The following is a 25087-nucleotide window of genomic DNA, read 5'->3' on the forward strand; positions in this document are numbered from 1 at the left end:
CCAGCTCCTTGCTCCTTCACCGGCCCAGCTTCACTGAATTCCTGCAAGATCACAAGAGAGAGAAACTACACGAAGATACAGATATACATTCATAAAAAGCTCAAGATCAGATTAAGCTAAACATGCAAGTATAACAAAAGCATCATTGATACACAGCATGTAGGAGAAACTCAAATAGTTTATTGATAGAATAAGAAAGTCCAAGAGGAGATACAACCAAGTGAGTTCCGATCCAGCATCTACCTCCCAGCAAAGGAATCCCTTCCTCTCCTCCAACAAAGCATAAATCACCCAATGTACTAATCTCAATCTCAAACCAACAGCAATTCTCTGCAAAGTACAAAATTCCAGCCTCTGGATCTCTGGGATGAGGGATCCATATATAGATGTAAGCAGAGAGGATGAGTTAGCTTATGTTTTGACTTGTGGCTTCTCTATGTCAGTTCTTTCTTCCACTTGGAGGTTGAGAGCCTCTTACTCATCACTAGTCGAATTCATTGAGGCAAGTGTCACTGGAGAAGATTCTGGAAGCTTCCATGGTCTTTCCACCTCGTTGAATGAGCTTGCCATTTGTCATTTCCCGCTCAGCGCACCTGGGTAGTGTATCCAAGTGCGTTGCAACGCACCTAGCCAGTGCATTTGGGTGCTTTGCAACGCAGGCAGCTAGTGGAGCTTCTGAATTGATCCTGAATTGACTGTTTCTGAGTGGTTTTTGGTGGAGAACTTCTGGGAGAAGCTGTCATTGGTTGACCTTGTTCCTTTAGGAGCTGTAACAACATCTTTAGGGACTTTGGATCCCTTGAATTATGGACATTTCATGCTTATAGTTGTAAGGCACAAAAATGTCTATAACAGTTGCCCCCTAAAGTATGAGGCCCTTTATCGGGTGAAATGCTTTATTAGGAGGATCTGAAGTTCATTCAATGCTGGGAGGAGACCTGTAATAAGATACAATACAATACATTATTTTTCATACTGCTTTCATGATCTAGCTGAGGCGGGCATTCCCATGCTCAGCTTTATAAATTCATTTTTATGTACATAGGACAGACAATCGTCTGATGGTAGACTGATGATTCTGATGAAATCATCATCCTTTTGTTAGGATGATTATCTGTTCTGCAGTGCTGTACATGTCAATGTATTTATTTTTCCTGAATATATATCGCAGCCCAGATGGATGAAACTAGATCCGGGGTCTTCAATCTTGTCCGATCTTCACTCTAAGTACAAGTCGATCCATGTGAGAAATGTTTTGAAGTCGAACATGGAAAGACATCGCTTGATTACCAGTCAATGATGTAAACTGTTAAAAAGCGCGAGAGGAATCACCGATAATGATAATGACCCTCAAGGTACTGCAGTACAATTCACGTGGTGTGAATAAATGACTTGGCGTTGAACACCACGCAAAATCTTTTGGTCGAAGGTCATTGATGTATACCTGTCGCCGGAAGTGAGAAACTTGCCATTGAGGCATGCAAGCTTCAAAGTACTGAAAGGGGGTGTTCCTAGATCAACTTCTTGGATAATGAGCTGATGTCGACAAGAAGCGATCCGTCAAAGGAGGGCCTTGATGTATCCCACATCAATGACATGGAACGGAGCAAATGATTTTGATGGAGGTGAAAATGATCTGATGATATATGGTTCAGGATGGCGGTCATGAAAGAATGAAATATAATGTATGGTAGTGGATGGGACGCGGTTGACTTCTCTGGATGACTTCTCTTGAACATATCGGCGACACTTATATGATGGATTAGTAGCATTTACCCCAAAGGTGGATGGTATGGCGAGACCATGGTGATGTGACCGGTGAATGAAACAACCCAACCCGACTCAAGCATGGAGTGGAAGTGTCATGTTCAAGAGCGACTTGCTACCAATAAAGGTTCTTTGAGTTTCTTCCCAATTTTTCCCCAGTCATTGCTGACCAGTACCTCTTTATTTTTGTCAAGCTTGAGGAGGATAACATATGCTTGTTCTATAATTTTCCCTTCGGGCAAACCCATCGCTATGTTTTAACGAGCCTAGCGATAGTGAAACTCGCTCTCGTCTAAAGACAAGTTTGTCGCTATTAATGTTTTTAACGAGTCTAACGACAAAGATAACTCGGTCCTTTTCATTTTTAGAGAGTCTGAAAAGGTACGTAAAGTTAACTCCAAAAGTCCTTTTTCGTCATCTAATCCCTTAAGTCCGAAAAAGTATAAAACAATACAGAAGGGATGAATTTTCGATAGTTTTAACGAGCCGAACAAAACAAGCGCTCGATCTTTTTGTGCAATAATCCCTTAGGTCCAAAAAGATTAAAATCTAGAGGAGGGATAGCTCTTCCGGTCGCTTTAACGAGCTGGAAGGCCAAAACTCGGCAATCTTTTCATATTTTACGAGTCAAATGAAAAGAGCTTAAAGAAGACTCGTCTTTTGAGGAATGAGTGATAAAATGGGTAGCAGCTGATTCCAGGTACGGGTTGGAATTTTCCAAGCACGGCAGTGTCACAAGGATGGCTAGTGAAATCACTCTTCGCAGCTGTCCCTCAAAATGGGTAAGCAATCATATGGAGGTGAACGATCGGTCAATGGAAAAGTGGAGGTGACGGTGCAAACACGACCAAGACTTTAATGGCTGATAATGTTACATTCACAGTGGTTATTTACCGTAGGGTAGTTCATTTTTTAACGAGCTTAAACGCGGATTGAAACACTTGCTCAATCTTATGTTTATTTTTTAACGAGCATGAACTATGCACTAAAACTGCTCGATAATCCAGTCATATGATAAGAATGTCTCATGTAAGATTCCATTTTTTATGGAGCTTGTGCCTTACAAAGCTTTGCTTCGCATCCTTTCTTTATGCAAGTTAGGAAACGATTAACCCAAAAAACAGATAAATAACTGCTCTTTGCTTGCACTCCAAAAGGTTTGCATGCCCCCAGGTATAAAACAGAGTTTCAAGGTTACCTCTACTTCACTTCCGCCAAAACAATTGTTTTACCGAGAGAGGCCTACCTCTTTCAGGTTACCCAAAGATTGTCCTGTTAATCTTTCAAACAAAACACTTCTTCGGCGATGTCTACCGAGGTAAACAAAGGTGAGTGACAACGAGCGCCAAACACATAACTTTGACAAAAGAATCTTATTCTAGAAAAACCCCTCTTCCAATCACGGACTTGGTACGGACTAGTCATATTCTCCCGCGGAAACCTACCCTATACCCAAAGTTTTCCTGCCGAAGCAGACCAGGACGCATGCCCCCTGGGTTCCAGTCATATCCTTCCGAATTACTCGCACTCATCGAGAGGACAGTCCATGGGTTGAGACATTTCTTGCATGAAGAGACCATTTAGGGATGGTATATGACTATTTGCGATGCGTGATCCAGGAAATGAAAGCTGGTCCATGAGCTTGACCACTCTTCCTTCGTGCGGAAAACACATTACTCTAAAGAGTGAGGAGACGATGGCTCCCATGCAATATATATAGTCTCGTCCAAGGAGTAGGTTATAATCCAAGGGTCCTTGAACGACCATCACGTTCATTTGATCGGTCTTCCCTTTCAATGTTATGGGCACATTGGGGAGGATCCCTAAAGGTTGATTGTTTCCTTTATCAAAGCCTGTCAGATTTCTCATTTCAGGCAAAAGCGCTGGCGAACCAAGCGCTTTCCAAGCAATAGAGGAAAGGATACTCACAGATGCCCCCTCATGAATGATGGTGCCAGCCATGACCATTCTGTATATTTGGATGATAATTCTGAATGGTATGCTTGCTGGCAAACGGGGTCTGCCTAGTTGGTTCCAGTCGAAGGAAACAACTAGGTTGCTTGGTGGTGGGACCGAGTAGACGGCCGGGTATCACTCTGACGAACTTCCTTCCTGCGATAAAGGAATGGGGGAATTGCCCTCATGCTCGTCGGAGTCTGTGTTGATGAAGAGAATTTGGATGGTGTCATCCTTGTTCTCTTCAGTGACTGTATCATTCGAAGATAAAACCTCTGAAGGCAAGACCGGGTCAACTACCACCTCGACCTTTTGAATTTCGTCGGGTATGGATTTAGCTGGTTCATCTTCAATGACCAGCGCTTCAGCTGACCACTTGAGTGGGCCAGCTAGATTTTCAACTAACGAAGGACTCGGCAAGAGTTTTTTATATCCAGGAGGAAGTCGTAACGGTGAAACCGGACGATCATCCAAAACTCTTTTCGCTTCGTCTAAGAAGGGACAACGGTGGATGGCGTGGTTGCCTTCGCACAGTCTACAGGGAGATCTAGCTCTCCCTTTTTGTCCAGGGACTTCACTTTCGCTAGTTGACGGTGTGCATTCAACATGGCTATCAGAGGTTGATGCCACCGGATTTTGCAAACAGGGAGACCAGTCCCTTAGTATCCGAGGGATGCAGGGACAATCTCTGTGGAAGTGGTCTCCCTTGCATATGACACATGGTGATTTAGGCCTAGTCAGTGCTGTGTGTGGATTTTTGTTAGACGACACTTGTTTGCCTCCAGTCGCTTTTGGCTCCTTCTTCTTCTTCTCTTTCTTCTTCTTTTCCTTCTTCTCCTTAGGAACTTGGTTTTTATCTTTACCAGTCTCGTCAAGCGAAGAGGAAGGACGAGAAGAAGAATTAGAGGAAGTAGAAGGCTGGTGAGTAACTCTGGACTGGTCTAACTGCTGATTCGACTGTTCAGGAATAGTGGTGTTCTGAACGACATTGGTTGAGAAGAGCCAGACCGGCAAGCCAATTGTCTGTCCTGGAAGTGACAATGTGGCCATATGGGGCGCACCAACATCTCCCCAAGAGGAGAAGGGACTAGGATTTCCACCAAGGGGAATTCCTTGGTTGGTGGGCTCCATTTTCTCAACCTAAGATCAACGCAGGAAAAAGGGTATGAATTTTCCGTTTAAAATAAATTTTAACGACGCTTAGACACAACTTTCTTTTTCAGTTTTAAAGAGTCGAGAAAAAGCAAAAGATGACTCTAGTCGCCTTCGATGTTTTAACGAGCCCGAAGTGACAAATGCTCGGATGGACGTTTTCCATTATAGAGTCTGAAAAAGGCCAAAAGGAATTACTCTGGAGTTCTTAGGTAGAGGGTGTGCCAAACTTTTCTCAAAACCGCAAAATACTTTTTAAGGTACGGGCGGTCAATCTTCCCGAATGCTATGTTCAGTGCATTGCGATCAGTAGGGCGGCCGACACGGCTTCCTATGGATAAAGGTTTTATGCCTATAGGGGTCTCCCAATATTTACTCGACGGTACGTGGGAGCACAATCCGTACTGGCGCTTATCGTCTCTCAGGAGGAATCACCCAACCGTCAGTGAGATCGACAATCACCATGTTTTACGACGCCGGAGCACGTCTCTAGCCTAGACCTCTATGTTGTGCGTTAAGTTACAAAGCGTTGTTAAGTTCATTCAATTTATTTTAGGTTGATATTTCTTATAAGTTTGCCTTTTTGGATCACCACGAGATATATGATACAATTCCTAAATGCAGTCTAAAGATGATAAGCAAGCTTTTATATCTTTTCAACAATGAAAATCCTAGCTACAAGGGGAAAAGAAAGACACAATCTTTTCTCAAAGAGCAAAGAGCACACTGTAAATGCACTTTTCCTAAATCAAAGCATGCAAACTATCAATATGAAAATGCACAAATGCATGTATTTGTTTTCTCTTTCTTAATATTGATGCCTAAAAAGAAAGCTCTTGTACAAATTTGAATTCGATTTCAAGTGAAAACACAAACAAGTTTCTTCTTGAACTCAAAAAGACGATTACGACACTTATGATTTTGAAGTAAACACTTGTTTCGACACTAGAAATTCATAAATTCAAACCAAAAGACAAAAGTAAAAGCGTAATCAACTGCGAACAGCAAACAAACTCACTCCTAAGATCAAAATGACACTTACGACAGGTCCATATCTAAGGGCGACAGTATGACTAGTTTACTTTTGTAATGAGAAACTGCAAATGATGTAACAAATACACAAAGAACAAATACAGTTTCTTTATACAACTGAGGTGGAATTGAGGCAAAGAAAAGGGGTTTCAGATAGGTACACACACTGATAACAGGCTGCAAAAAATAGAGACAAAACTGAGCAAAAGGAAGCAGGGAACCACAGCTGCACAAGGCAAAGGCTGATCAGCGCACCCCCAGCACAGAGAAACTGAACTTCAGCGCAGGTAGCCCTCTCGGGACCTGCGTTGAAATGCAGAACCTCTTCACAGAGCCTGCGCTGAAGCAGAAACGAGAATTTTCTCTGGGTTCTGGGTCACGGTTTGCAGTTTAATCTACAGTTTTTGGCCGGATAAAAGCTATCAATTAGGTACAATTAGGAGGATGATTTAAAGGAGGACTAAGATCTATCACAAGGGGTTGTTAGAGCACTTGTGGATCAGCTTTTCAGATCATAAAATCAGGCCCAGTGAGTGGACTAGAGTGGTAGATCTCTACTTTGCATTTGAAAATGGCAAATGCATTTCGATTCGGCACTCCTGAGTTTATGAGAAGAACAACAATAGAAACACAAATAGACTAACTAGATACGTTCCCCAGCAGAGTCGCCAATTTGTTGTTGGGAAAAGTATCCATTCGGAATGCCCCTATCCCACTCTAAGGTGTGATAGTGCCTTAGCAACAAACAAGGGAAACTAATTGAGTAACCTTCTTTATGAAATGTAAATGAGGAGGAAGGATTTAACTAACCTGTGTCTTCAGCTAGTTTGTTGATCCAATCGCTCCTCTCTTCAGTGGCTCCCAGCTCCTTGCTCCTTCACCGGCCCAGCTTCACTGAATTCCTGCAAGATCACAAGAGAGAGAAACTAACGAAGATACAGATATACATTCATAAAAAGCTCAAGATCAGATTAAGCTAAACATGCAAGTATAACAAAAACATCATTGATACACAGCATGTAGGAGAAACTCAAATAGTTTATTGATAGAATAAGAAAGTCCAAGAGGAGATACAACCAAGTGAGTTCCGATCCAGCATCTACCTCCCAGCAAAGGAATCCCTTCCTCTCCTCCAACAAAGCATAAATCACCCAATGTACTAATCTCAATCTCAAACCAACAGCAATTCTCTGCAAAGTACAAAATTCCAGCCTCTGGATATCTGGGATGAGGGATCCATATATAGATGTAAGCAGAGAGGATGAGTCAGCTTATGTTTTGACTTGTGGCTTCTCTATGTCAGTTCTTGCTTCCACTTGGAGGTTGAGAGCCTCTTACTCATCACTAGTCGAATTCATTGAGGAAAGTGTCACTGGAGAAGATTCTGGAAGCTTCCATGGTCTTTCCACCTCGTTGAATGAGATTTCCATTTGTCATTTCCCGCTCAGCGCACCTGGGTAGTGTATCCAAGTGCGTTGCAACGCACCTAGCCAGTGCATTTGGGTGCTTTGCAACGCAGGCAGCTAGTGGAGCTTCTGAATTGATCCTGAATTGACTGTTTCTGAGTGGTTTTTGGTGGAGAACTTCTGGGAGAAGCTGTCATTGGTTGACCTTGTTCCTTTAGGAGCTGTAACAACATCTTTAGGGACTTTGGATCCCTTGAATTATGGACATTTCATGCTTATAGCTGTAAGGCACAAAAATGTCTATAACAATACTCTTTATCGCCATGGGGCAAACTCGGTTTTTCGACATTGTTTAACTCAGGAGGAAGCTGAAAGGCTTCTAAATGACTGTCACTCTGGAGCGTGTGGCGGTCATATGTCTGGGTATGCCACAGCCCAAAAGATATTGCACGCTGGCTACTTCTGGTCGTCTTTGTTTAAAGATTGTATTAACGTGGTCCGAAAATGCCACAACTGCCAAATTTTTGATCGAAAGATGCACGCTCCACCTGCTCCTCTCCACCCTATTATTGTCGTTGGTCCTTTTGCCAAATGGGGTATCAATTTTATTACATGTAACCCTCACTCGGCTGGGGGGCATGCGTATATCATCCTTGCGGTAGATTATTTTACCAAGTGGGCCGAGGCAATGCCTACATTTGAGGCAAATGGCAAAACAGCTGCAATTTTCGTGTTCAATCATATAATTGCTAGGTTTGGTGTTCCACAAGCGATTATCACTGATCATGGGTGTCATTTTCTAAACATTATGATGACTGAAATTACAGGCCAGCTTGGCTTGCGTCATGATAGTTCAACTCCTTATTATCCACAAGCTAATGGTCTGGTTGAATCCATCAACAAAGTTTTAGTCATCATGATCAGACGAATCATTGGGATTCATCGGTCGATTTGGCATAACATGCTATTTTCAGCGCTTTGGGCGTATCGAACCTCAATAAAAATGTCAACGGGGTTCACTCCTTTCCAACTAGTTTATGGTCTGGAAGCTGTGTTACCCATTGAATGCGAAATCCCGTCATTGCAAATGGCCATCGAGTTACTTCCAACCACTTCCGAAGAGGAAAAACGTTTGTTATACTTGGCTCAATTAGATGAGAATTGACGTGATGCTGCATTGGCGATCGAAACTAACACAAAACGTATTAAAGCTCAGTATGATCGAAATGTGACCCATCAAAATTTTTCGGAAGGAGACCTAGTCTTATTGTACGATCAAGCTAATGATAAATTAGGCGCTGGAAAATTTGTTCCTATGTGGCATGGTCCCTATGTTGTCAAGCGAAAGCTAGCAAAAGGGGCCTATGAATTGGTAAACTTTGATGGGGACTCTTTAGGTAAACCCAGAAATGGTCTTTACCTGAAGAGGTATTATGCTTAAAGATGGGTGTGGAGATTTTTAGTTAGGATAGTTTTCTTTCTAACTGGTGTGTTTTAGTTTAAAAAGTGTGCTTAGCTTAGGGAGTGTTTTTTGTCATCATTCCTGCTTATCTTGGTTTTACTCTTGATATTGCAGATGTCGATGCCTCTCCAAACATACATTGGTTTCACTGATGGTGCTTGTCGTAATACACGGAACATTTCTTCCACAGCTTGGGTTATCTATTCGCCCTCTGACGAGTTGGTATCTATGCATGGGGTAAGCCTCGGTCAAACAACGAACAACATTGTAGAGTATAGTGCAGTGATTGAGTTATTATCTGAATCTATTTCATTTGGGATTCGGAGTTTGATAGTGAGGTTAGATTCTGAACTCGTTGTATTACAGCTTAATAGAGTGTATGCCATTAGAAATCCAGTGTTATTGAGATTATTTTTGAGAGTGCGTCTCTTGGAATGTGAATTTGATTATATTGAATATCAGCATATTCCAAGATCTTTAAATACATTAGCAGATGCAATTTCTTCTCGAATGTTAAGTAGACATTTGCAATAATCATACATGTAAATTTAAAAGCATTCCATAACATGTTTTACAAGATAAGCCGGTAATAGTGATATATATAGGAGTGCGTCAAAATATAAATCGTCCTTAATCATAGGTTGAAAAACACCTTATGATCGGCAAAAATGATAAGTACAAAAAGCAAAAATGTCATATGTGTCTACAATAGGTGATCATCCTATCACTGGTGATGATCTCGATAAAAAACCACTGTATGGGCCACCTTACAAAGGAACCTCCTAAAAGGTCCTGGGACCCCAATCACATAGCGTTGTAGTCGACGAGGAATTTCATCTATGCTGGTCTCAGGAATGTCCCCTGTCAAGCACTCTAGATGACTCTCCAACTCGGCCAAGGTCTCTGCTGATTCATCCTGTGGGGATGGCGCTGCTGCAGCTGGTTGTTTCCTCTCGTAAGGCCGGAGAGCGACTGGTCGCTGTGGACCCACATCTGCATTTGAAACTTTTACTATCAGTTTTGGGACGACATAAAAACAAAAAAAAAAAAAAAAATAGGAAAATGTTGAAAATGATTTTACCTGAGTCATCCCATTGCTCTCCTGGTGGAAGAGCCATGTCTGGGTCACCGCAAAAATCTACCCCGGCGTAAGGGAAGTCCTGAATAGAAAAAACCTAGTTTTCCAACCAATGGAAATACTTAGGTTTGAATCGAACGACCTCTGTCCCCTCGTCAGGATGATGGGCCATAACTGCAACCCATCGCATCAGTTTGGGCTCTCGAGGAAGCCCAGCTCCAATAGTAAGGTGCTGTGGGACCAACATCGGGACCCTCTCTAGACCAAAACTCACAACTAAAGCGCCATAACGAAAGGTCTTCACTTGTACGTTTTTGGCTCTGGTCAGTTGGCGTTTTACATTAGCCAACACAGCATCGCACCAGTTGAAGATGGTGCCTCGAAAGCAATCAACTGCCATCCGCATTTGGGATCCAGTGGCAATATGTAGTGCGGCACTTCCGCAAAGCCTGGTAACAATAAAAGCGATCACCATGAGTTCGGGACAAGATATGGTTTTAATGTATATCCCTTTGTCTCTAGCCTGGTTGTTGCAGAACTCTAGCCGGAGGCTATTGACAAACTGGCCACCTGGCCTAGTCTCGAATAGAGTCAAGTCTTCACCTCTCTTAGGAAAACCAGTCAAAAAGTATATGTCTGCCGGCTCAATTTCGAGCTAGTGGCCACCAATGAAGAAGCACTGGTCCTGTATGCTCCACCTATCTACTAGCCACTGCAAGAAGTCCACCTGGGCCCTCATGCCAGGTATGGCCCAAAATTTGTACAAGACGCATGCCTTCAATGCATCGATCGAAGGTTGGTGATTTAACACGGCAAGATATACATCCTCATGCTCCCATTCTCGCCAATCAAGCATGATGTACACTCTACATCCAACAAAAACGCAAATTAGAATGTAAGAAATTAAATTGTTTGGGTCAATTTTGAGAATTTTTGGGTTAAAAACCCTTGCCGCAGGGACCGCACCCTCTCTATTAGAGACAGTGCGTGGGTCCACACCTTGCCTTCATGGAAGGTGCGGACCCCTAACTTTTCCCCATTGAGAAAAAGTCGGGGTCCACGGGCTGCCAGTGTTATGCCTGCGGGCCCCCGCGTGCGGGTTTCTAGCCAAAAAACCCTCTAAAAAATGAAATAAAACCCTAAAAAAACAAATTGAAATGGTTGAAATTGAAGAGTAGGATGATGTGGATTACCTGGAGGAGACGACGTTCGATTCCGACGAATGGATTTTCTTCAATCTTCACGGGAAGTTTCTGACCAAAAGCACTATTTTCTCACCCAAATCTTAAACGGTAAAAAAGAATTGACGAAAGCCCTTTTTATTAGTTTTTTGAATAAATGAATTGTAAATTTGTTTATTTTAGAAAGGCAACTTTTGCAGCACTTTTATCCATCTCAAACAGGTATGAGTAATGTTTGCAATTTTTGTTTAGGATAACAGATTTTTCAGGCAAAATTGGTCATTTTCGACGGAAAAATATTTAGAGTCACCTTTAAGCTCTTTTCTGACTCCTAAAACATGAAAAGATCGCCGAGTTTTTCTTTTTAAACTCGTTAAAACGGAACTAAAAAGACGGTCCACTTACAGCTCTTTTTCTGACCGTAAAAACATGAAAAGATCAACGGATTTTTGTCGTTTCAAATTCGAAATTGGTTATAAAACGACATGTCATTGATCGCTTTTTTACTTTTTCGGATCAGGGGCACTAATTACAAAAAGTACTCCTTGGTCGTAAATATCAAGCGGTTCTCTCAAGTATTATTTTATACTTTTTCAGGCTTGGGAGACACAAATTTATGAAAAAGGTCAACCCTGGAGTCTTCTTAAGTTTTTTCAGACTTTCTAAAATTTAAAAACGCCGAGTTTCTCCTATATTGGACTCGTTAAAATTTAACAGTAAAGGACCTGTTCAATTACAAACAAGAACGAACCACTCCTTCTTAGGGTTCGAATTTAAACTAAGTTGGACTCATCTGAAGGATGAGATTATAACCAAGAAATGTTATCCTCCTCAAGCTTGTCAAAAATAAAGACGTACTTGCCAGAAATGGTGAGGGAAAAGAGAAAAAAATGAGCCTGTTTGTCATACTTTGTAACCACTCTTGAACACGACACTTTTATTCACCTGGGTTGGGAAATCCTTTGCCTAACAGTTGATCAAACCACATTGAAAGTCTTCAGCCGGTTTCTGGGTATTAACTTTGGGTCAATTGTCACCGAACCATCTGTTGTGTTGTTATGTGTTCAAGAGGTCAGTGCCAATAAGCCATTCATTTGCAAAATATCTGTCATCCATCTTGACCATCTGTGACAGTCCTTGCAACTAAATTTCTTCAACTTGATCTATGATTTCGTGTTGTGGGCTCGCCTACGACAGATTGCTTTCTATCGACTTCAACTCATTATCTAGAAAGATGATCTAGAAATCGTCAGTACCTTGGGATCTGCATGCCTCAATGGCAGGTTTCTCACCTTTGATGACAGGTTGCATCATTGGCCTTCGATCAAAGGATTCCATGACATGTTCGACATCAACACATCTATTCACATCTCATGGATTGTACTGGGTACTTTGAGATCCATTGACATCATTGGTGGTTTCTCTCACACTTGTTAATAGTTTACATCATTGACTGGTAATCAAGTGGTTTCTACCATGTTCGACTTCAACACATTCATTCGCATTGATAGAATCATACTGTTTCGGGAAGTAGAAATGAAGACCCTGGATCTAGTTTCCACAATCCAGGCTGCGAGGAATTTTGTATTCATTATATTGTGGACTATTCATAAACAGATGGCTACATCCATACTGTGTCTACATGTGTCTATACTTGTGATGTATTACAAGATCATTCCTATATCAGAGCAGTAGTTAGTTTTCTAAGTCAGTTTTGATCTGAGTATGGGAATGCCTACCTCAGGGATAATATGATCTCATATATATATTTTGCATTGAATGTTTTTACAGGTTCTGACCGGGCTCTCCACAAGATGATCCTCGAAATGATAAAGTACTTCACTCTTCCTAAATGATAAATGAAATCCTCATCTACTACAGACTTCGCAATTTAGGGGGCAATCCGTTACACAAAAATGTCGTCACCATGACTATTTGCAGTCAGTATGGGTCTATCATCACTTGTACTATCCTCCTAAGCAAGTCTCAGACCTCAGCTCTTCAAGTCAAGCTTTGAAAATAAGAGAAAGACATTAAAAATCAACAAAGCTTTGGTTCCGCACTTTCTCTCACTGTTGCCTGCGGTTCCGCACCCCCTGTTCACAAAAACTGCAGACCTGCCCGCTTTGTCCCTAAAGGAGTGGGTGCGAACCCCTGTGAAAGTCGAAAAGGCGCAAGTTTATTCTAAAAAACTCACTTTGGGTTAATTCTAGATGATTCTAGAAGGAATTTTGACGTGGATTGGTCGCTCTTAGGTGGTTCATGCATCCCAAAAGAGAAGGATCTAATCCCTTGATGTAAGGAGCTATCCCTTTGAAGGAGGACCTAGTAACTTCCCTCCATTGCAATATAAATTAAGGCATTGGGCTGGTTGCTAGGGAGGTTAGAAGCTGAACATTTTTTAGGGTAAATGCTAGTGGAATTGAGACTTCCTAGTTAAGCTTGAGAGGAGAGATCACATACCTTTTTGGCTTCATTGGGAAGAGAGTGAAGCTTGTCAAAGTAGAGGAGACTTCTTGTTGGACCCTGGGAGGAGCTTGTATAGCATCAAGGCACAGGTTGTAAAGTTATTCTTTGATTTGAATTAATACAATCAGATTCATGTTTCTCAACAAATTGTCTTATGTCATTTGTTTTATGAATTCCTTGATCATCATGTTAAGTATGCTTTATGATATTGTCTTTTCAGGTGCTATTTAATTTGTTTTCGTGTTTGTGTTTGCAGATTCGCAACAAGAGAGCTCATTTGGATCAAAGGAGCGAGGCTTCCACAAACTTGCATTGGACCCAAGGTAGGCCTAAACACTTGTTTGCCTTTGTTTATAAATGCATATTTAGAGAAAGATAGTTTTTGATTAGCTTGCTTGTCACTAGATATCGTTAGATTCTAGGAAGGTCTATCTTGTCCGCAAGATCGACTCGTTCCGTGTGACAAGGAGATATGTAGAGACAATGAGAAAGAAGCAAAAGAAGAAAGCACCTCAAAAGAAGAAGATGTCTCAAAGGAACAGTGACAGTATGAGAGACACTTGGCTATTAGGTGGAAGTAAGTATTCAGATTCATAATCACCTCACATTGAAGATGAACAAGAAAAATAATTATCAGGTACAATTTTTTAGTTTTTTGGTGATACATTTCTTTGTTCATGCAATATTGATGATAATGAAAGTGACAGGGAAACAACTAAATTTTCTCTTATGGGTGAAAGTGATCTAGGTGGATATCGATTGGTTGTCATGGGCCGCCCTACCTTGGCTTTGTCCTTTGTTCTATGGTTTGGGGGCACCTTTTCTTTGCTTTATATTTGCAGATCCAAAGTCTCACTTCTTCTGTTTAAAATTTTTCTCGATCTTGACCACATATCGATATGTCGTTCCGAGTGACGAGATGTCCAGGAATTCCATCTCGTCCTAGATGTACCTATGTAGGCAGCCAAGGTACTTGAGAACCAAATGCTTCTCAGAATCCTTGATACCCAACTTCGTGCGAAGGGTATGAAAAACATTGGTAAACTCTGGCACATCTTAGTCCCTTCCCTGTCGCAGCGTTGTACACTTTACGTATTTATCCTCATAGCTCCTAACAGGATAGTACTGCTCCTTGATGGCATCCTAGAAAAAGTTCCAAGTGGGTGCGGTTGAAAATAGTAAGTTCGTACTTTCATCCTTCTTATCACAGTATGTTTCCCACCAGTCCTTGATGTGGGGGACTACTTTGAGAAGTACGAAGGTGATCTTTTCCCAGCTGGAAAAATCATGAATGAAAAAATATCCTTCTAGCATATTTAACCATTTATCTACAATGTCTACATCTATCTAACCCTCAAATATGGGTATGTCAAAGTTAACTTGTACCTTAAAGGGTGTGGTGCTTCCAGAGTAGCTGCGGGAAGTATATGTGTCAACCCTGAGTAGCCATTGAAGGATCTGGGCAAAGTTGTCCATCATCACGTTCCTACCCAGGAGGGGTTTGATTATAAGAATTGTCACCCTACCTACCAGGGAGCCAATGTGCCATACAATAACAAGGCTTGGAGGCATTACAAAAATATAGTCATTATGAGATTGACATGTCACATATGGGAATTGAACCTAGTTTGTATAATAACAACATTCCTCTCAACCGCACAAGAAAAACCCAATTGACATGAAATGAAAATCATCATTAAGCCAAAACATGTTAGAAAACCATTTATGAAATCAAAACAAATTAGTACCCAAAATTTTCAAAAGACTATGGAGTGTATTCTATAATCAACACAACTATGTAATATTTCATCATTAGTTTCATACTTTATTATTTTATGTCTAATTCTTCATGTAGGACCCTTCCTTGATCATCAGTCTTTGCTATGAGTGTTATCAATCTTGTATCTTTTCTAGGAAAATCACAGAACTTATACAATTTGTCTCATTGATCAAGAATTCCCTCAACAATAGCAACAAATTTATTATGCATCTCATTCATAATAAATATATCTAGTAAAAATTCTACCTTTCTTATGTTCTTAGTTAGTTGTGATAAAGACAACAAATTAACGCTAAAACTAGGTGCATAATACACATTAATGATCACTCCAATTTGACACTCATTTTTTATAACAACCAACAACTGTAAAACCACAAATATTATACAATAGTACAAAATGGCTAATTAATTACCTAAAAAATGACTAATATTTTCATATAAACGACCATTTTTCAGTCGGTGACCAATAGTGGCTAATTTACAGTGTCTTATAACGTGACCAACTTTTAGTCGTATTTAGCTTAGTCATTAATTGGTCTTCTCAATTTTATCGTCTAGTACTATATTTAGTCATTAATTTTGTCATTAATTTACTCATTGATTTAGTCATTAACTGTCACAATTAATGACCAAATACACAACAAAATAGACTACTATATGATCACCCAAGAAAACCAATTAATGACCAAAATGTTGGTTATATTATAAGATATTGTAAATTAGCTACTAATAGTCATATGTATGAAAAATTTAGTCGCCATTTGTAATCACAAATTTATCATTTACAATAGTCATTTATCTTTTTTGGGTATTTTCATATTCATTATATAAACGACTAATTTAGCAATTTATATTCATTTCATTTACTTTCATTAATAATCATTATAAATGACTAATTTAGTTGTTGTATATTCATTTTATTTGTGTTTTCATTAATTAGTATAAACTATTAATTTAGTATTTTTAGTTTGATTTTATGTGTTCATTATTAGTCAACATAAATTAATTAGTATAATTTTGCAACTAAATTAAAAAAATGTCATATAATGTGCACGTTCATTTGATATCAATGTGCAAAGTTACATATGTTATTTACAATACTAAATAATATCAAGTACAACTATAAATAATTTCAACCACAAATTATATGAAATGAAATGTCAAGTATTACAATATCAATTTCCAACTTAATATTGGTTGGACTACAATTTACACATCAAATATTGTTTCATCACTTCAAAACATTATCATTATGTTTCTAGAGCATTGTATGTGAATTCATCAAATCTAAATACTTGACCATCAATCTGTATGTGTGTGTCTCATGCAAGATATTGGATTTAAGAGTATCACTAGACTGATTCTCTTCTTTGTCTCTTTCTGCATTTGTCGCTCTAGTGTTATTGTTCTCCTCTTTCTTGAATTCTTGCTTCTTACCATCAATATTGAGTTCCTCTTCTAAAAATGAAAGAAGATACAATGCAGAGTATAAGACATGAAAGATGATGAACACTAGAATATAAACTAAAGTAGAATATAAAAAAATTATATGACATATACCTCTACATCAGCGATGTCAATGTCATTTTTCCCCATAAAAGAAAGAAACTCAAACAAGTTTCCTTCAGTAATGCACTAGCGGCTATTATGTGGCTAGATGACATGTATAAACAAAGCAAATAAAATGTTACCATACAAAAAAACACCCTAGGAACTTAGTATTCAAACTTTAGGAAAAGCTTAGGCATAATCATGCCAACTAAGTTACATGCTAAAAAGCTCAAATTATTGATAACTTGTGAAAACAAATGGAAAGAAAAAGACAACATATAATCAAAAAGAGCCATGTGGTGTCAATGATCGAATTTAAACAGGAACGCAAAAAATTACAGAGATAACCATAAATACAGAGATGCAGCAGAAATAATGCTTCATTTCATTAATGTAAAATACTGAAATATGCTTACAAACATAAATGGAAATAAACTAGCTCGAGCGATGGTAGATTATCTCTAAGAAGAGATGTGATGGCTACATGCCTCTAAACTATATTACAATGAGGCTCAAAGGCCTATTTATTGTTGAGAAACAATGAAAAACTCTAAAATCCAAAAACCTAACCCTACGAGATGATGCGCCAAACAATGGGCCTCGTTTGGGTAAATTGGTACATCAACTTCCTGGGGTCATAACTTTGTCATATGATCTCAGTTTGACATGCACAATACCTCGTTAGAAAGATCTATTCGATGACTACAACTTTTGAGTGACCAACATTAGCTTATGACCCATGCTAGTCCCATTTTTCCCAAAAAAATGTCATTTAGGGCCTCAAAACGGCTCCGAAAGTTCATGACCCGAAAAATTGCTAAAAATAGTAAATTGTGCTACAATTAAGGAAACTGAAAAACTGAAAGAGACAGTTGCGGGGGTCCAACTGGGATAGGCAGGTGGCCACCAAAATCCAACTGGATCATTCCTCCCCCCTTACGAAGCAATGGTCCCCATTGCGTTGAGTGCCTCCATGAGATGGGGAAGCTTCTGTTGAACTTGGTCCCTAGTGAGTTGTTCTCCAATCTCTGATGTGTGCAGTAATTGTGGGAAGCATGGTCGATGGCGGTCCACATTGAACACTCAGTGCAAGCCAAGGAATGGGGGAATGTTGTGCTCCAAAGCATTGTTTCCCATAGTCTTGGTAATGGTGTAAGGACCATATCGGAGTGGTCTAAGTTTCCGATAGGCCCCGGTAAGATGTTCCTTCTGCAAATGAAACCAAACTTTGTTTCCCACCTAAAACTTGCGTGACACCTGATGTTGATCATGTCATTGCTTATACTTGTCATTTTCCAAAATGGAGCAGTGATATATCGGCCCATTAGGTAGAGGTGCTCCAGGAGTCAGGTTGAATGAATGCTTGACCTAACAGTGCAACGGTGCCCTTGGGGGTGAAGAGAAGATGTTCCTGTCTTCTTTCATGATTGTATCCACTTGCTTTTGCTGCGTGGAGGAACCCTTCCCGAGGGCCATGGATGTGGCTATGATCTTCCCCTTACTTTGAGAGTGAACTAGATAGAAAATAAATTTCCTAGTCTGGAAGATGATATCACTGCATTTCTTATCAGAGATCAAAGAAGTGGTGGTAGGTGGGGCTACCTTCAGTATCCTATATAATGAATTACCCAAAGAATTAATAATAGCACGAGGCCTTGACTCATACACAGCATGTCACTTCCACAAGTATGGTTGTCCTAATAATACATCACAAACATCAAGAGGTGCAACATTACATAATACCTCATCTTTGAAGGGCTTGATGCTGTAGGGAAGGCGACACTGCTGGGAGACTCTGAGATCTCGTCCTTGGTGAAACCACCCGATACTATATGGTTGTGGGTGTGGTGTAGTCGGTAGGCCTAACCACTTCTGGACCTCTATTGAAATGAGGTTCTTTTGGCTGCCACTATCGACAATGAATTGCATTAGTGAACCCTTCACCCACATTTGTTAGTGGAAAAGACGCTTCCCCTCCTCTAGATTTTCAGGTTCATTTTTCTGGATCTTTGCGGTGGCAACAGTGGCACTAGGCTCCGCATCAATAATCTACTTCCCTTTGTAATTCCTCTTGTTAGGTTCTGACTTAAGGTCAGAACATGCATCTGATTCTAAAGCCTTTAGCTCGGCCACCAATGACTGCTTGGTCTGACACTCACTTGTGTTGTGAGTGGGGCTCTTATGGAACTCACACCACTTTATTGTGTCCTTCTTTGACTTTGTGGTGTTGTTCTTTTCTTGCGGCTTCGACGATTTGTCTTAGGTCACACTGTCTTGGCTTTGTCCTTGGTTCTGTAGTTTGGGGAAGCCTTTCCATTGCTTCAGATTCACGGATCCAAAGTATCGCTTCTTCTATTTAAACTTCTGCTCGATTTTGACAGTGTATCGGTACGTCGTGCCGAGCGAGGAGATGTCCAAGAACTCCATCTCGTCCTAAATGTACCTATGCAGGTAGCCATGGTATTTGAATACCAAATACCGCTCAGAATCCTTGATACCGAACTTTGTGCGAAGGGTATGAAAAATATTAGTAAACTCTAGCACGTCTTGGTCCCTTCCCTACCACAACATGGTCCACTTTATGTATTTATCCTCATATATTCCGACAAGGTAGTACTGCTTCTTTATGGCATCTCAGAATGAATTCCAAGTGGAAGCGACTGAAAAAAGTGAGTTCATACTTTCATCCTTCTACTCACAATAGGATTCCCACAAGTTCTTGACGTGGGGGGTGCTTTGAGAAGAGAAAAAGTAATCTTTTCTCGGTCGGAAAAATCATGAACAGAAAAATATCCTTCTAACATATTCAACCATTTATCTACAGCGTCTGAATCTATTTGTCCCTCGAATATGGGGATTTCAAAGTTAACTTGTACCTTAAACGGTGTGGTGTTTCTAGAGCAGTTGCTAGATGTGTCACCCCTGGGTAGCCGCTGAAGGATCTAGGCAAATTTGTCCATCATCACATTCCTTTGTCGCTCGAGGGCTTCTTGAAGCAATATTTTGATAGGCTCTCCTACCCCCTCATCTTTCTCTTCGTCCACCATGGAAGGTCGTCAGGATTTGCGAGGTTGGTCTTGCAAAGGTTTGACTAGTTCAAGCCCTAACTCCTTGTATCTCGACCTCGTTGGGGACATAACAGAGAAAGAGTAGACCGCTCTAATACCACTAATCCAAATTTAAACAGGAACACAACAACTTACAGAGATAACCATAAATACAGAAATGCAGTAGAAATAATACTTTATTTCATTAATATAAAATACTGAAATATGCTTACAAACAGAAATGGAAATAAACTAGTTCAGGCAATGGTAGCTTATCTTTGAGAAGAGATGAGACATCTACATGCCTCTAAACTATGTGACAATGAGGCTTGAAGGCCTATTTATTGTTGAGAAACAATGGAAAACCCTAAACATCCAAAAACCTAACCCTAGGAGATGAAGCGCCAAACTATGGGCCCCGTTTGGGTAAATTGGTACATCAACTTCTCGGGGTCGTAAATTTGGCATATGATCTCTTTTTGACGTGCACAATACCTCGTTAGAAATATCTATCCGAGGACTACAAATTTTGGGTGACCAACATGAGACCCATGCTAATCCCAGTTTTCCTAAAAATGTCGTTTAGGGCCTCAAAATGGCTCTGGAAGTTCAGGACCTGAAAAACTGCTAAAAATAGTAAATTGTGCTACAATTAAGGAAACTGAAGAACTGAAAGAGACAGTTGTGGGGGTCCAAGCGGGATAGCGGGTGGCCACCAACATCCACCTAGATTAGGCAATGTCACTGCTTTTGCTTTTTTCACATTGCCACCACCTGGCTCTTGTTATAATAAGTTTAATAAAAAGATAAAAACAATTAATATAATATCTTAGAAGAATAAAATATGAAGTAAGAAATTTAATTAAATAAATAAAAATATAAGTATCTTGAGAAGAAGTTGGTTCTACATACATAATTTTAATAAAAATGGAGCCATGGTAAGGACAAGCTAGAAGCATTTTTAACTCATATCAATGGTCTTTCTAATCACATAAAATTCACAATCGAAGTAGAAAAGAATAATCAGTTACCCTTTCTTGACATCCTCTTAACCAAAAAAGATGGGAAACTTAGCTCCACAGTCTATAGAAAGAAAACCCACATGGAAAGATACCTTCATGCTAACTCTCATCACCATCCTAGGCAAAAAGTGGGAATTATAAAAACCCTAACCACAAGAGCCTCTAGAATTTCCAACCCTAAGCACCTAAAAAATGAAATAAAACATCTTTGTCAGGTCTTTGAGCACAATGGTTATAATAAAAATATCATTAAGAAAACCATCCACAAAACCCTTAAAGAAAATAAGATAAACAAAACCTTTAACATTCCCAAAATCTCTTTACCTTACATAAAAGGAACAACTGATAAAATTTCTAGAATCCTAAACAAGCACAACATAAACATTGCTTTCACTCCTCCTAACACCATCAGAAAAATCGTAGACTCCGCAAAGGACCCTATAAACCCTAGACTACAAAAAGGGGTGTACGTGGTCCCTTGCTCATGTGGAAAACAATATATCGGTGAAACAGGCAGATCTTTAAACATTAGGCTTAAGGAACATGTTGCTGACATATCTAGGAACAGAACATCAAAATCTGCTCTTGCAGAACATGCTCTCTCCTCCTCACACTACATCTGTATGGAAGAATCCAAACTCGTCATCAAAGAAGATCATTACCTTAAATGGAAAATAAAAGAGGCCATCGAAATTGAAAAGAGAAAAAACAATATAAACCGAGACGAAGGCCTTATCATAAGCAACACCTGGAAACCCTTAATAAATCGTTCCTCTCTTAACAACAATTCTAATAATAAGATCATTAACCTATAATAAAATTTATAAACACATAAATTTTGATTCATTGCTTCAACTTATAATAATCAAATAAAAAAATAAAATTTATCATTAGCTTTAATAAATTTATTAAGATAAAACTTAGTAATGATTAAAAATAACTAGTGAATTTAAGATCAAAGAATAAAAATAATAATTAACATAAATCATTGATAGAAGTAATACTTATTATTGAAGTTTTTAAATGATTAAAATAAATTTATAATCATATTAACTTTGATTCTTAACTTATAATAATTAAACATAAAATTATTATTCATTAGCTCTAATAAATTTATCAAATCTAAACTTAATAATGTTGATATATTTAAGTAACTTAAACTATTTCTCACACATACAACTCCTAACAAATTAATAAATACTTTCAATAATGATTTCTAATATCAACAATAACATTAAATCTCATTCAATTTCATTCAAATTCATAAAATTAAAAATAAAATAAATAAAAATAATTAAATAAATAAATAAAAAACAAAAAACATTACAACTACACATTTTAACAATTAAATTTAAAATAATAATAATAATATGATACATAGTTTTTAGTTTAAATAATCATTCATTAATTTTATTTATACATCATATAATAGTATAATTTAAAATAACCATGAATAATAATAATAATAATAATAATAATAATAATAATAATAATAATATCATATATAATTAATAAAATTACTTTAAAATCACAAAAAACAGGATAATAATTTACACCAGCTGACCCCAAACCATTCTCCTCATAAATCAATCCATCAGTGTATATATCCCACCTATTCCATGCCCTAATCCATATCAATTCTCAAGATTCTAGGTGTTCCCCTGAAGATGGACTCACATAGTAGTCCGAAATGTTGGGTTAAAAAACTATGAACATGTTATTCCACCATTATTTTGAATTCTACTCACCTGTATGGATTCTCTCTTTAAAAAAAAATATTTTAAAAATTGTATAAAAATTTATTATTATTAATATATTGAAAATATATATATAAATACGAATAGATTTTAAAGTGGAACCTATTGCAATGATCAAAGTAGCATATTTGAAAGTTGTATGTTTTGGTGGAAATTTCAACTTTCACCACCTCAATGCTAAGAATCATCTCTATACCTATAATATCAAAATTCATAGGCAAACTATGTAGTCAATAATGTATTAATCAGGCCAACTACAGTGATGACTTCAAATGTATAAAGACATTAAATTCATTTGCAAATAGCATTGATTAGAGGAGGACCTCGAACTACTACAAACTTAAAACATCCAATCTTTTCCATTTCCACAAGGTAAGCATAACCTCAAAACTGATATGGCACAAAAATAATAGAAAAGGATTGAGATGCACACCTTTATCAGAATACTATTGTTGGGATGGGGTCCCCTAGGTTATTTTGGGGTTAAGATAACCCAAATTTTTGGTACAATTTTGTAAATAATTCAAAGTCTCCACAATTTGTGGATGTGGAGCACGTAGGTAAATAGGAGTCAAAGGGGCTTAGCCCCTTCTTTTATGTAAAGTTTTGAGTTGGTTTTGAGATTCACCCATGGCCTGCAGACCATGGAATTGTATGAAAAGTCTATAAATAGTGAGTCTTAGCGAAGGAAAAAAGTAGACTTAGCCTAAGGAGAACAAGGAAAAAAGATAGAGAATTGGGTCGAGAAAAAAGTCTAGGGAAGGAGCTAGGGTAGGAAGGCTCTTCTTCCTACACTTAGATAGGGGAATAAAGGCAGCTGAGTGTGCGGAGGCCTAGGGAGAGTCTGCAGCTGTGTGCGTAGGGCAGTTTTGAGTTTGTAACCTTGAATTGAAGATCAATAAAAACAGTTTTCTGAAGAATTCCTAAGTATTTATGTTTATCTTTGTTAATGTTATATGTTGTTGATGAAAGATTTTTTTATGAGATATTGATTGAATGTTACACAATTCTCTTGAATAAGTCTTAATAATTTATGCAATGCATGTTTAAATACTATCGTGAAGACTCTAGCGATTTCTCTTATGTTTACTAATGACTTGAGTAAATCTACGTGAACACTAATTTAGAACTGCTCTCTAATACGTGTAAGTAGGTGAATCGAATGTTAGAGGTCTACAAGGACTAATCGTAGACCTTCATGAAGGTCTGAAGGATTTTTTAACAGAGTTGTAGCAGCGTGCCCTAACAGTTTATCGATCTGCACAAAGGTAGATATGAGGCACTGGAAGACATCATACTAGTCTATGGATGTAGAAACTTGGTTCTTGCATCCCCCCATATTGCTTTGGGTGGGACTGCAAGCTGTGCTACATGGGTTTTTGCTGAAAGGGTCAGTAGTGTAGGGTTTTGTTGGTTGGCATAGCTAACTCTGAACCTAGGTCAAGACCCCCTAAGCCAACAAATGGTTCTGTTGCCATGACCGGGATCTGCTTGAAAGAGATGTGTGATGTCGCATCATTGGAATCTAACCAAGGAAGAAATTGAAAATTGGTTGGATTGAAAGATTCATGATTTCGCAGTGCAAGAAAATCTGCACCTATCAAAGGAAGAGTGGTTGAACATGTATCTATATACGGAGATACACGAGATCTTCTTCTGCACTTTCCCCATTGAACTGTATGAGTGGTTAGCTAAATTGACAGACATTCAAGAAAGGTGAAAGCTTGATAGTCCTATAGTGTGGACTCCAAAGTTAGTGCGATGATTGGAAACTTCTGAAAACAAGATCGCACGGGTTGTCGATCATTGGCTCGATCGAATTCTGGGAGGATTTGTTACAGAATTTGCATTTGATACTTGAGTCAGCTATAGTGAAGCGAAGCGATGATTTTTCAAAGGACCGCGAGGTAAGTATTTAATATCATTGAATACTTGGATTAAAATTTTGTTATGTGAAAAATGGGTGATTCCATTACCTTGATGTTCAGAGCTATGCGAAGCGGCCGTTTCTTTAGAAATCGCAAAGGATCAGGACTGAAGTATAGTCCATTGATTGGACCTCATTCAAGTGACAACGAAGGGGCAGGATAGGTTGCACCACAAAGCGTTGTTCAGCTAATCACTCATGGCATTCCTCAAGCAAATAATCCTTCGGCTCCACCTCCACCCCCACCTCTATCACATACACCTTTGCCCACACCTCCACCTCCACCACCACCATTAAACATGGAAAACGCAATGAATATGTTGATCTTTAAGGATATAGGACGTGAAGATGTAGAACATTTCTATTTTGTTGTGAATGTTGTATGGACAGCACAACAAATTACCAATGACAATATAAATAATGCACAGTTGGTTATCACTTTGCAGGATCGCGCGCTAACCTAGTACATTAAGTATTGTTCTGATAATCCTCTTGCAATG

Source organism: Pinus tabuliformis, chromosome 2_2 (genome assembly GCF_031772625.1).
Source record: "Pinus tabuliformis cultivar Carrire ecotype Pingquan chromosome 2_2, CPIR1, whole genome shotgun sequence".
Lineage (NCBI taxonomy): Eukaryota > Viridiplantae > Streptophyta > Pinopsida > Pinales > Pinaceae > Pinus > Pinus tabuliformis.